Raw genomic sequence first — 14,028 nt, forward strand, 5'->3', positions numbered from 1 at the left:
ATTATAAAAATAATTCAAAGTTTAATTTATTATATAAATAATTCACCAGATTAATTTATAATGAATTGTTTAATTTATTATATAAATAATTCAATAGTTTAATTTATAATGCATTGTTTAATTTATTATATAAATAATGCAATAGTTTAATGTATTGTATGAATAATTAAATAGATTAATTTAAAATGAATTGTTTAATTTATTATATAAATAATTCAAGTGATTATTTAAAATGAATTGTTTAATTTAATATAAAAATAATTCAAATTTTATTTTATCAGAAAAATAATTGATAGTTTAATTTATTACATAAATAATGCAACAGATTAATTTATAATGAATTGTTTAATTAATTATATAAATAATTCAATAGTTTAATTTATAATGCATTGTTTAATTTATTATATAAATAATTCAAGTGAATATTTTAAAATAAATGGATTAATTTATTATAACAATAATTCAAAGTTTAAGTTATTATATAAGTAATTGAATAGTTTAATTTATAATGAATTGTTTAGTTTATTATATAAATAATTCAAGTGATTATTTTAAGATAAACTGACTAATTTATTATAAAAATAATTCAAAGTTTAATTTATTATATAAATAATTCAATTCTTTAATTTCTATGAATTGTTTAGTTTATTATATGAATAATTCAAGTGATTATTTTAAAATGAATTGTTTAATTTATTTTAAAAATAATTCAAAGTTTATTTTATTATATAAAAAATTCAATAATTTAATTTATAATGAATTGTTTAATTTATTATATAAATAATTCAAGTGATTATTTAAAATGAATTGTTTAATTTATTATATAAATAATTCAAGTGATTATTTAAAATGAATTGTTTAATTTATTATAAAAATAATTCAAAGTTTAATTTATTATATAAATAATTCAATGGTTTAATTTATAATGAATTGTTTAATTTATTATATAAATAATTCAAGTGATTATTTAAAATGAATTGTTTAATTTATTGTAAAAATAAGTCAAAGTTTAATTTATTGTATAAATAATTCAATACTTTAATTAATAATGAATTGTTTAATTTATTTTATAAATAATTCAAGTGATTATTTTTAAATCAATTGTTTAATTTTTTGAATAAATAATTCAATAATTTAATTTATAATGAATTGTTTAATTTATCATATAAATAATTCAAAGTTTAATTTATTATATTAATAATTCAAATGTTTAATTTATAATGAATTGTTTAATTTATCATATGAATAATTCAAGTGATTATTTTAAAATGAATTGTTTAATTCATTTTAAAAATAATTCAAAGTTTAATTTAATATATAAATAATTCAATCATTTAATTTATTATATAAATAATTCAATCATTTAATTTATAATGAATTGTTTAATTTATTATATAAATAATTGATGCGATTATTTCAAAATGAATTGTTTAATTTATTATAAAAATAATTCAATAGTTTAATTTATTATATAAATAATTCAATGGTTCAATTTATTATATAAATAATTCAATAGTTTAATTTGTAATGAATAGTCTAATTCATTATAAAAATAATTCAAAGTTTAATTTATTATATAAATAATGCAATAGTTTAATTTATTACATGAATAATTCAATAGATTAATTTAAAATGAATTGTTTAATTTATTATAAAAATAATTCAATGGTTAATTTATTATATAAATAATTATATACTTTAATTAATAATAATTTGATGTGATTATTTTAAAATGAATTGTTTCATTGAATATGAAAATAATTCAAAGTTTAATTTATTATAAAAATAATTCAATAGTTTAATTTATAATGACTTGTTTAATTTGTTTTATAAATAATTCAAGTCATTATTTTAAAATAAAGTGATTAATTTATTATATAAATAATTCAATAGTTTAATTTATTATATAAATAATTCCATAATTTAATTTATAATGAATTGTTTAATTTATTATATCAATAATTCAAGTGATTATTTTGAAATGAATTGTTTAATTTATTATAAAAATAATTCAAAGTTTAATTTATTATGTAAATTATTCAATCTTTTAATTTATAATGAATTGTTTAATTTATTTCATAAATAATTCATGTGATTATTTTGAAATGAATTGTTTAATTTATTATAAAAGTAATTCAAAGTTTAATTTATTATATAAATAATTCAATAATTTAATTTATAATGAATTGTTTAATTTATTGTATAAATAATTCAATAGTTTAATTTATAATGAATTGTTTAATTCATTTTATAAATAATTCTAGTGATTATTTGAAAATGAATTGTGTAATTTATTATTCAAATAATTGAAACTTTAATTTATTATATAATTGGTGGAATAGTTTCAATTATTTTATAAATAATTCAATAGTTTAATTTATAATGAATTGTTTAATTTATTATATCAATAATTCAAGTGAATATTTTTTAATGAATTGTTTAATTTATTATAAAAATAATTCAAAGTTTAATTTATTATATAAATAATTCAATAGTTTAATTTACAATTAATTGTTCAATTTATTTTTAAATAATTCATGTGATTATTTCAAAATGGATTGTTTAATTTATTATTAAAATAATACATAGTTTAATTTATTATACAAATAATTCAATAGTTTAATGTATTATAAAAATAATTCAATATTTTAATTGATAATGAATTGTTTCATTTATTTCATAAATAATTCAAGTGATTATTTTGAAATGAATTGTTCAATTTATTATAAAAATAATTCAAAGTTCAATTTATTACATAAATAATTCAATAGTTTAATTTATAATGAATTGTTTAATTTATTTTATAAATAATTCAAGTGATTAATTTATAATGAATTGTTTAATTTAATATAAAAATAATTCAAGTTTAATTTATGATATAATTGGTGGAATAGTTTAATTTATTTTATAAATAATTCAATAGTTTAATTGATAATGAATTGTTTAAATTATTATATAAATAATTCATGTGATTATTTCAAAATGAGTTGTTTGGTTTATTATAAAAATAATTCAAAGTTTAATTTATTGTATAAATAATTCAATAGTTTAATTTATAATGAATTGTTCAATTTATTATATAAATAATTCAAGTGATTATTTAAAATGAATTGTTTAATTTATTATAAAAATAATTCATTGGTTAATTTATTATATAAATAATTCTATACTTTAATTAATAATGAATTGATGTGATTATTTTTAAATGAATTGTTTCATTGAATATGAAAATAATTCAAAGTTTAATTTATTATAAAAATAATTCAAAGTTTAATTTATTATATAAATAATTCAATAATTTAATTTATAATGAATTGTTTAATTTATCATATAAATAATTCAATAATTTAATTTATAATGAATTGTTTAATTTATTATATAAATAATTCAATAGTTTAATTTATAATGAATTGTTCAATTTATTTTTAAATAATTCATGTGATTATTTCAAAATGGATTGTTTAATTTATTATTAAAATAATACATAGTTTAATTTATTATACAAATAATTCAATAGTTTAATGTATTATAAAAATAATTCAATATTTTAATTTATAATTCAATAGTTTAATTTATTATATAAATAATTCAATAATTTAATTTATAATGAATTGTTTAATTTATAATAAAAATAATTCAAATATAATTTATTATATAAATAATTCAATAGTTTAATTTATAATGAATTGTTTTATTTATTTTATAATAATTCATGTGATTATTTCAAAATGGATTGTTTAATTTATGACTAAATAATACAAAGTTTAATTTATTATATAAATAATTCAATAGTTTAATGTATTATAAAAATAATTCAATATTTTAATTTATAATGAATTGTTTCATTTATTTCATAAATAATTCAAGTGATTATTTTGAAATGAATTGTTCAATTTATTATAAAAATAATTCAAAGTTCAATTTATTACATAAATAATTCAATAGTTTAATTTATAATGAATTGTTTAATTTATTTTATAAATAATTCAAGTGATTGTTTTAAAATGAATTGTTTAATTTATGATAAAAGTAATTCAAAGTTTAATTTATTATATAAACAATTCAATAGTTTAATTTATTATATAAATAATTCAAAGTTCAATTTATTATAAAAATAATTCAATAGTTTAATTTATAATGACTTGTTTAATTTGTTTTATAAATAATTCAAGTCATTATTTTAAAATAAAGTGATTAATTTATTATATAAATAATTCAATCGTTTAATTTATTATATAAATAATTCCATAATTTAATTTATAATGAATTGTTTAATTTATTATATCAATAATTCAAGTGATTATTTTGAAATGAATTGTTTAATTTATTTTATAAATAATTCAAGTGATTGTTTTAAAATGAATTGTTTAATTTATGATAAAAGTAATTCAAAGTTTAATTTATTATATAAACAATTCAATAGTTTAATTTATTATATAAATAATTCAAAGTTCAATTTATTACATAAATAATTCAATAGTTTAATTTATAATGAATTGTTTAATTTATTTTACAAATATTTCAAGTGAATATTTTTAAATGAATTGTTTAATTTATTATAAAAATAATTCGAAGTTTAATTTATTGTATAAATAATTCAATAATTTAATTTATAATGAATTGTTTAATTTATTATATCAATAATTCAAGTGAATATTTTTAAATGAATTGTTTAATTTATTATAAAAATAATTCAACGTTTAATTTATTATATAATTGGTGGAATAGTTTCAATTATTTTATAAATAATTCAATAGTTTAATTTATAATGAATTGTTTAATTTATTATATAAATAATTCAAGTGATTATTTTAAAATAAAGTGATTAATTTATTATAAAAATAATTCAATGGTTAATTTATTATATAAATAATTATATACTTTAATTAATAATAATTTGATGTGATTATTTTAAAATGAATTGTTTCATTGAATATGAAAATAATTCAAGGTTTAATTTATTATAAAAATAATTCAATAGTTTAATTTATAATGACTTGTTTAATTTGTTTTATAAATAATTCAATTCATTATTTTAAAATAAAGTGATTAATTTATTATATAAATAATTCAATAGTTTAATTTATTATATAAATAATTCCATAATTTAATTTATAATGAATTGTTTAATTTATTATATCAATAATTCAAGTGATTATTTTGAAATGAATTGTTTAATTTATTATAAAAATAATTCAAAGTTTAATTTATTATGTAAATTATTCAATCTTTTAATTTATAATGAATTGTTTAATTTATTTCATAAATAATTCATGTGATTATTTTGAAATGAATTGTTTAATTTATTATAAAAGTAATTCAAAGTTTAATTTATTATATAAATAATTCAATAATGTAATTTATAATGAATTGTTTAATTTATTGTATAAATAATTCAATAGTTTAATTTATTGTATAAATAATTCAATAGTTTAACTTACTATATAAATAATTCAATAATTTAATTTATAATGAATTGTTTAATTTATTATAAATAATTCAATAGTTTAATTTATAATTAATTTTTAAATTTATTTTATAAATAATTCATGTGATTATTTCAAAATGGATTGTTTAATTTATTATTAAAATAATACATAGTTTAATTTATTATGTAAATAATTCAATAATTTAATTTATAATGAATTGTTTAATTTATTGTATAAATAATTCAATAGTTTAATTTATAATGAATTGTTTAATTCATTTTATAAATAATTCAAGTGATTATTTTAAAATGAATTGTGTAATTTATTATTCAAATAATTGAAACTTTAATTTATTATATAATTGGTGGAATAGTTTCAATTATTTTATAAATAATTCAATAGTTTAATTTATAATGAATTGTTTAATTTATTATATCAATAATTCAAGTGAATATTTTTTAATGAATTGTTTAATTTATTATAAAAATAATTCAAAGTTTAATTTATTATATAAATAATTCAATAATTTAATTTATAATGAATTGTTTAATTTATCATATAAATAATTCAATAATTTAATTTATAATGAATTGTTTAATTTATTATATAAATAATTCAATAGTTTAATTTATAATGAATTGTTCAATTTATTTTTAAATAATTCATGTGATTATTTCAAAATGGATTGTTTAATTTATTATTAAAATAATACATAGTTTAATTTATTATACAAATAATTCAATAGTTTAATGTATTATAAAAATAATTCAATATTTTAATTTATAATTCAATAGTTTAATTTATTATATAAATAATTCAATAATTTAATTTATAATGAATTGTTTAATTTATAATAAAAATAATTCAAATATAATTTATTATATAAATAATTCAATAGTTTAATTTATAATGAATTGTTTTATTTATTTTATAATAATTCATGTGATTATTTCAAAATGGATTGTTTAATTTATGACTAAATAATACAAAGTTTAATTTATTATATAAATAATTCAATAGTTTAATGTATTATAAAAATAATTCAATATTTTAATTTATAATGAATTGTTTCATTTATTTCATAAATAATTCAAGTGATTATTTTGAAATGAATTGTTCAATTTATTATAAAAATAATTCAAAGTTCAATTTATTACATAAATAATTCAATAGTTTAATTTATAATGAATTGTTTAATTTATTTTATAAATAATTCAAGTGATTGTTTTAAAATGAATTGTTTAATTTATGATAAAAGTAATTCAAAGTTTAATTTATTATATAAACAATTCAATAGTTTAATTTATTATATAAATAATTCAAAGTTCAATTTATTATAAAAATAATTCAATAGTTTAATTTATAATGACTTGTTTAATTTGTTTTATAAATAATTCAAGTCATTATTTTAAAATAAAGTGATTAATTTAATAGTTTAATTTATAATGAATTGTTCAATTTATTTTTAAATAATTCATGTGATTATTTCAAAATGGATTGTTTAATTTATTATTAAAATAATACATAGTTTAATTTATTATACAAATAATTCAATAGTTTAATGTATTATAAAAATAATTCAATATTTTAATTTATAATTCAATAGTTTAATTTATTATATAAATAATTCAATAATTTAATTTATAATGAATTGTTTAATTTATAATAAAAATAATTCAAATATAATTTATTATATAAATAATTCAATAGTTTAATTTATAATGAATTGTTTTATTTATTTTATAATAATTCATGTGATTATTTCAAAATGGATTGTTTAATTTATGACTAAATAATACAAAGTTTAATTTATTATATAAATAATTCAATAGTTTAATGTATTATAAAAATAATTCAATATTTTAATTTATAATGAATTGTTTCATTTATTTCATAAATAATTCAAGTGATTATTTTGAAATGAATTGTTCAATTTATTATAAAAATAATTCAAAGTTCAATTTATTACATAAATAATTCAATAGTTTAATTTATAATGAATTGTTTAATTTATTTTATAAATAATTCAAGTGATTGTTTTAAAATGAATTGTTTAATTTATGATAAAAGTAATTCAAAGTTTAATTTATTATATAAACAATTCAATAGTTTAATTTATTATATAAATAATTCAAAGTTCAATTTATTATAAAAATAATTCAATAGTTTAATTTATAATGACTTGTTTAATTTGTTTTATAAATAATTCAAGTCATTATTTTAAAATAAAGTGATTAATTTATTATATAAATAATTCAATAGTTTAATTTATTATATAAATAATTCCATAATTTAATTTATAATGAATTGTTTAATTTATTATATCAATAATTCAAGTGATTATTTTGAAATGAATTGTTTAATTTATTTTATAAATAATTCAAAGTTTAATTTATTATGTAAATTATTCAATCTTTTAATTTATAATGAATTGTTTAATTTATTTCATAAATAATTCATGTGATTATTTTGAAATGAATTGTTTAATTTATTATAAAAGTAATTCAAAGTTTAATTTATTATATAAATAATTCAATAATTTAATTTATAATGAATTGTTTAATTTATTGTATAAATAATTCAATAGTTTAATTTATTGTATAAATAATTCAATAGTTTAACTTACTATATAAATAATTCAATAATTTAATTTATAATGAATTGTTTAATTTATTATAAATAATTCAATAGTTTAATTTACAATTAATTTTTAAATTTATTTTATAAATAATTCATGTGATTATTTCAAAATGGATTGTTTAATTTATTATTAAAATAATACATAGTTTAATTTATTATGTAAATAATTCAATAATGTAATTTATAATGAATAGTTTAATTTATTGTATAAATAATTCAATAGTTTAATTTATAATGAATTGTTTAATTCATTTTATAAATAATTCTAGTGATTATTTTAAAATGAATTGTGTAATTTATTATTCAAATAATTGAAACTTTAATTTATTATATAATTGGTGGAATAGTTTCAATTATATTATAAATAATTCAATAGTTTAATTTATAATGAATTGTTTAATTTATTATATCAATAATTCAAGTGAATATTTTTTAATGAATTGTTTAATTTATTATAAAAATAATTCAAAGTTTAATTTATTATATAAATAATTCAATAATTTAATTTATAATGAATTGTTTAATTTATCATATAAATAATTCAATAATTTAATTTATAATGAATTGTTTAATTTATTATATAAATAATTCAATAGTTTAATTTATAATGAATTGTTCAATTTATTTTTAAATAATTCATGTGATTATTTCAAAATGGATTGTTTAATTTATTATTAAAATAATACATAGTTTAATTTATTATACAAATAATTCAATAGTTTAATGTATTATAAAAATAATTCAATATTTTAATTTATAATGAATTGTTTCATTTATTTCATAAATAATTCAAGTGATTATTTTGAAATGAATTGTTCAATTTATTATAAAAATAATTCAAAGTTCAATTTATTACATAAATAATTCAATAGTTTAATTTATAATGAATTGTTTAATTTATTTTATAAATAATTCAAGTGATTAATTTATAATGAATTGTTTAATTTAATATAAAAATAATTCAAGTTTAATTTATGATATAATTGGTGGAATAGTTTAATTTATTTTATAAATAATTCAATAGTTTAATTGATAATGAATTGTTTAAATTATTATATAAATAATTCATGTGATTATTTCAAAATGAGTTGTTTGGTTTATTATAAAAATAATTCAAAGTTTAATTTATTGTATAAATAATTCAATAGTTTAATTTATAATGAATTGTTCAATTTATTATATAAATAATTCAAGTGATTATTTAAAATGAATTGTTTAATTTATTATAAAAATAATTCATTGGTTAATTTATTATATAAATAATTCTATACTTTAATTAATAATGAATTGATGTGATTATTTTTAAATGAATTGTTTCATTGAATATGAAAATAATTCAAAGTTTAATTTATTATACAAATAATTCAATAGTTTAATTTATAATGAATTGTTTAATTTATTTTATAGATATTCAATGTTTAATTTATTATATAATTGGTGGAATAGTTTCAATTATTTTATAAATAATTCAATAGTTTAATTTATAATGAATTGTTTAATTTATTATATCAATAATTCAAGTGAATATTTTAAAATGAATTGTTTAATTTATTATAAAAATAATTCAAAGTTTAATTTATTATATAAATAATTCAATAGTTTAATTTATTATATAAATAATTCAATAATTTAATTTATAATGAATTGTTTAATTTATTATATAAATAATTCAATAGTTTAATTTATAATGAATTGTTCAATTTATTATATCAATAATTCTAGTGAATATTTTTAAATGAATTGTTTAATTTATTATAAAAATTATTCAAAGTTTAATTAATCATATAAATAATTCAATAGTTTAATCTATTATATAAATAATTCAATAATTTAATTTATAATGAATTGTTTAATTTATTATATCAATAATTCAATAGTTTAATTTATAATCAATTGTTAAATTTATTTTATAAATAATTCATGTGATTATTTTGAAATGAATTGTTCAATTTATTATCAAAAGAATTAAAAGTTCAATTTGTTATATAAATAATTCAATAGTTTAATTTATAATGAATTGTTTAATTTATTATATAAATAATTCAAGTGATTATTTCAAAATGAATTGTTTTATTTATTATAAAAATAATTCAAATTTAATTTATCATATAATTAATTCAATAGTTTAATTTATTATATAAATAATTCCATAATTTAATTGATGATGAATTGTTTAATTCATTATAAAAATAATTCGAATATAATCAATTATATAAATAATTCAATAGTTCAATTTATAATGAATTGCTTAATTTATTATATAAATAATTCAATAATTTAATTTATAATGAATTGTTCAATTTATTATATGAATAACTCAAGTGATTATTTTAAAATAAAGTGATTAATTTATAATAAAAATAATTCAATGGTTAATTTATTATATAAATAATTATATACTTTAATTAATAATGAATTGATGTGATTATTTTAAAATGAATTGTTTCATTGAATATGAAAATAATTCAAAGTTTAATTTATTATGAAAATAATCCAATAGTTTAATTTATTATATAAATAATTCAATAGTTTAATTTATAATGAATTGTTTAATTTATTATAAAAATAATTCAAAGTTTAATTTATTGTGAAAATAATGCAATAGTTTAATTTATTATATAAATAATTCAATAGTTTAATTTATTACATAAATAATTCCATAATTTAATTTATAATGAATTGTTTAATTTATTATAAAAATAATTCAAAGTTTAATTTATTATATAAATAATTCAATAATTTAATTTATAATGAATTGTTTAATTTATTATGTAAATTATTCAATCTTTTAATTTATAATGAATTGTTTAATTTATTTCATAAATAATTCATGTGATTATTTTGAAATGAATTGTTTAATTTATTATAAAAGTAATTCAAAGTTTAATTTATTATATAAATAATTCAATAATTTAATTTATAATGAATTGTTTAATTTATTGTATAAATAATTCAATAGTTTAATTTATTGTATAAATAATTCAATAGTTTAACTTACTATATAAATAATTCAATAATTTAATTTATAATGAATTGTTTAATTTATTATAAATAATTCAATAGTTTAATTTACAATTAATTTTTAAATTTATTTTATAAATAATTCATGTGATTATTTCAAAATGGATTGTTTAATTTATTATTAAAATAATACATAGTTTAATTTATTATGTAAATAATTCAATAATGTAATTTATAATGAATAGTTTAATTTATTGTATAAATAATTCAATAGTTTAATTTATAATGAATTGTTTAATTCATTTTATAAATAATTCTAGTGATTATTTTAAAATGAATTGTGTAATTTATTATTCAAATAATTGAAACTTTAATTTATTATATAATTGGTGGAATAGTTTCAATTATATTATAAATAATTCAATAGTTTAATTTATAATGAATTGTTTAATTTATTATATCAATAATTCAAGTGAATATTTTTTAATGAATTGTTTAATTTATTATAAAAATAATTCAAAGTTTAATTTATTATATAAATAATTCAATAATTTAATTTATAATGAATTGTTTAATTTATCATATAAATAATTCAATAATTTAATTTATAATGAATTGTTTAATTTATTATATAAATAATTCAATAGTTTAATTTATAATGAATTGTTCAATTTATTTTTAAATAATTCATGTGATTATTTCAAAATGGATTGTTTAATTTATTATTAAAATAATACATAGTTTAATTTATTATACAAATAATTCAATAGTTTAATGTATTATAAAAATAATTCAATATTTTAATTTATAATGAATTGTTTCATTTATTTCATAAATAATTCAAGTGATTATTTTGAAATGAATTGTTCAATTTATTATAAAAATAATTCAAAGTTCAATTTATTACATAAATAATTCAATAGTTTAATTTATAATGAATTGTTTAATTTATTTTATAAATAATTCAAGTGATTAATTTATAATGAATTGTTTAATTTAATATAAAAATAATTCAAGTTTAATTTATGATATAATTGGTGGAATAGTTTAATTTATTTTATAAATAATTCAATAGTTTAATTGATAATGAATTGTTTAAATTATTATATAAATAATTCATGTGATTATTTCAAAATGAGTTGTTTGGTTTATTATAAAAATAATTCAAAGTTTAATTTATTGTATAAATAATTCAATAGTTTAATTTATAATGAATTGTTCAATTTATTATATAAATAATTCAAGTGATTATTTAAAATGAATTGTTTAATTTATTATAAAAATAATTCATTGGTTAATTTATTATATAAATAATTCTATACTTTAATTAATAATGAATTGATGTGATTATTTTTAAATGAATTGTTTCATTGAATATGAAAATAATTCAAAGTTTAATTTATTATACAAATAATTCAATAGTTTAATTTATAATGAATTGTTTAATTTATTTTATAGATATTCAATGTTTAATTTATTATATAATTGGTGGAATAGTTTCAATTATTTTATAAATAATTCAATAGTTTAATTTATAATGAATTGTTTAATTTATTATATCAATAATTCAAGTGAATATTTTTAAATGAATTGTTTAATTTATTATAAAAATAATTCAAAGTTTAATTTATTATATAAATAATTCAATAGTTTAATTTATTATATAAATAATTCAATAATTTAATTTATAATGAATTGTTTAATTTATTATATAAATAATTCAATAGTTTAATTTATAATGAATTGTTCAATTTATTATATCAATAATTCTAGTGAATATTTTTAAATGAATTGTTTAATTTATTATAAAAATTATTCAAAGTTTAATTAATCATATAAATAATTCAATAGTTTAATCTATTATATAAATAATTCAATAATTTAATTTATAATGAATTGTTTAATTTATTATATCAATAATTCAATAGTTTAATTTATAATCAATTGTTAAATTTATTTTATAAATAATTCATGTGATTATTTTGAAATGAATTGTTCAATTTATTATCAAAAGAATTAAAAGTTCAATTTGTTATATAAATAATTCAATAGTTTAATTTATAATGAATTGTTTAATTTATTATATAAATAATTCAAGTGATTATTTCAAAATGAATTGTTTTATTTATTATAAAAATAATTCAAATTTAATTTATCATATAATTAATTCAATAGTTTAATTTATTATATAAATAATTCCATAATTTAATTGATGATGAATTGTTTAATTCATTATAAAAATAATTCGAATATAATCAATTATATAAATAATTCAATAGTTCAATTTATAATGAATTGCTTAATTTATTATATAAATAATTCAATAATTTAATTTATAATGAATTGTTCAATTTATTATATGAATAACTCAAGTGATTATTTTAAAATAAAGTGATTAATTTATAATAAAAATAATTCAATGGTTAATTTATTATATAAATAATTATATACTTTAATTAATAATGAATTGATGTGATTATTTTAAAATGAATTGTTTCATTGAATATGAAAATAATTCAAAGTTTAATTTATTATGAAAATAATCCAATAGTTTAATTTATTATATAAATAATTCAATAGTTTAATTTATAATGAATTGTTTAATTAATGATAAAAATAATTCAAAGTTTAATTTATTGTGAAAATAATGCAATAGTTTAATTTATTATATAAATAATTCAATAGTTTAATTTATTATATAAATAATTCCATAATTTAATTTATAATGAATTGTTTAATTTATTATAAAAATAATTCAAAGTTTAATTTATTATATAAATAATTCAATAATTTAATTTATAATGAATTGTTTAATTTATTATATCAATAATTCAATAGTTTAATTTATAATCAATTGTTAAATTTATTTTATAAATAATTCATGTGATTATTTCAAAATGGATTGTTTAATTTATTATTAAAATAATACATAGTTTAATTTATTATGTAAATAATTCAATAATGTAATTTATAATGAATAGTTTAATTTATTGTATAA

The sequence above is a fragment of the Heptranchias perlo genome, chromosome 34 (assembly GCF_035084215.1).
Source record: "Heptranchias perlo isolate sHepPer1 chromosome 34, sHepPer1.hap1, whole genome shotgun sequence".
In the NCBI taxonomy this organism is placed as follows: Eukaryota; Metazoa; Chordata; class Chondrichthyes; order Hexanchiformes; family Hexanchidae; genus Heptranchias; species Heptranchias perlo.